The sequence below is a fragment of the Scylla paramamosain genome, unplaced genomic scaffold (assembly GCF_035594125.1).
Source record: "Scylla paramamosain isolate STU-SP2022 unplaced genomic scaffold, ASM3559412v1 Contig6, whole genome shotgun sequence".
Lineage (NCBI taxonomy): Eukaryota > Metazoa > Arthropoda > Malacostraca > Decapoda > Portunidae > Scylla > Scylla paramamosain.
Window position 1 is genome coordinate 951,134 of NW_026973671.1, and position 1,926 is coordinate 953,059.

General features: G+C 46.2%; 1 non-coding gene across 1 annotated transcript; it reads left to right on the forward strand.

Moving 5' to 3' along the window:
* The first annotated feature begins 591 nt into the window (after positions 1 to 591).
* Positions 592 to 664, forward strand: Trnap-ugg (transfer RNA proline (anticodon UGG)). The gene has a single exon. It is a non-coding gene; the product is annotated as a tRNA-Pro (tRNA).
* The last annotated feature ends 1,262 nt before the right edge of the window (positions 665 to 1,926 follow it).

Sequence of the window (1,926 nt, forward strand, 5' to 3'; positions counted from 1 at the left end):
AACTCAGTGGCCTTGGAAAATAGTCGTGGTGTGTCTGCACAGCGCCAGTACTGCATGGGAAGTAATACAGGCTCGTGTTGCTGCACTGTCGAGGGGTCTCAAGGCCGGGCATGATCGAGGGCCAACAGATGATGCAATTAATCCTCATGAGGCGATGTGCAGCCGTGATGGACGCGCTGATCATGCAGCAAGAAGTCTGGCAGAAGTTGGCGCCGCGCTGCCCATCACGCACTATCCTACACGATGCTGGGCGGGGAGAGGTGAAGATTGAATGTGTTGTTTACGAAAAGTGGTCATGTTTTGCAAACTATTTAAGACGAAATATATGCAATAACAATCTTCCCCCAGAACAACACCATTTGGAAGCTCCTAGAAACTACCACGCTGCTTCCTACTACTGAAGTCTTCAAATAGCTAGCAGTACAATTTTCACATCACCCATTAGCATCAGTTTAGGACATGGCGTGCACTCGTCCCCTTTAAGAGATAGTCACGCCCCTGGAGACAATCGAAGTGTCTTTCTGATCCCTTTTGATGCGCAGTGGCGTGGCAGTTGCCTCATGATCTTTTTTAGTTTTGTGTAACTTTAACGCCTCCTTAGCTCAGGGGCAGAGCACTGGTCTTGGAAAACCAGGGGTCGTGAGTTCGATTCTCACAGGGGGCACACTTCAATATTATTTTAGCAGTAGTTCCTAACTTATGGGTAACTACCCACATGTGGGTAATTTGGATAATTTGAGTGGGTAATGAAGGCTGAGAATAAAGGCATTCATATTGGTATGGGTGCAAGAAAAAAACGTAGAGAATAACAGACGCTTCTCATACGGGACACGTGGCTGCCGGTGAGCGCGGCGGTGAGTCACCGAGACAGAGAGGACAGAGGGGGGGAGGTGCGCCACCTGGCCAGAGTGCGGTTCTGTTCTCCGTCACCTTTGTAGATTGTTGTACCTTTCCTGTGCTTTTTCTATTGCATTGCAGTCGCACATAGACAGTGCCGTGCCGTGAGAAAACTGCCTGAGGCTGTGATTGCCGGAATGACGGATATTGCGTCCCTGTACTGTGCCGTATCATGAAGTAATCTTTAAAGTGCCCGGTTTCGCAAAGTACATGCTTTGGCGTCGTCCTTGTCTGTCCTGTTCTGGGCCTGATTGCGTCACGTTATTCACCACCCCGCTAGGCACAGCCACATCGGACTCACAAACACAGGTGTTTGTGGCTGCCGGGCGTCCTGACAGCGCGGCACAAGAATGTATTCAGGGATAACCCAACTGTAAATTATAGGAAACTGAGGCTTTGAAATTTATATTAGAATATTAAAAAAAAAAAAAAAATGAGTTGGCAACTTTGCCTGAGATACCCGACACGGCTAGCGGTGACCGACTCTCAATAGAGGGATCCTTTTCAACGGTTTACCAGCGTTTGTTCATCATAGATATATACTACTGTACTTACACTTGATGATATGATAACACGAACTTGAAGAAGTCAGTAAACGCATAATGTAATGAAAAAGATTGGGAACCATTGTTTTTAATTTAAAGACTCCGATGTGGTACAGTGGTTCCACGAGGCTTGGTGGCCGAGAGGTTCGAATCCTAGCCACGGTCTTAAATTAGGAATGGCATCCACTCGAATTAAAGGTTAGCAAATGTTGAAACCTTCATTCGTTAGTACGTACTGTCTTTGGCCTGAAATATGGAAAGCCTGACGTGACCACAGCGGTAAATGAGTTCAAGATTACGAGATGATTTTGGAGAAACTCGTATTCCGTCTTGCATTTCTCAGTGAATCATCTCCATCTAAATGTTTGCTTCCAATATACTGTTTGTAAGGGATGGGAATTCTGTGTTGTCTAAAGAGGAACTTCTGACCTTTAATGGCTCTGAAATAACAATGTAATCTGGAGAGAGAGAGAGAGAGAGAGAG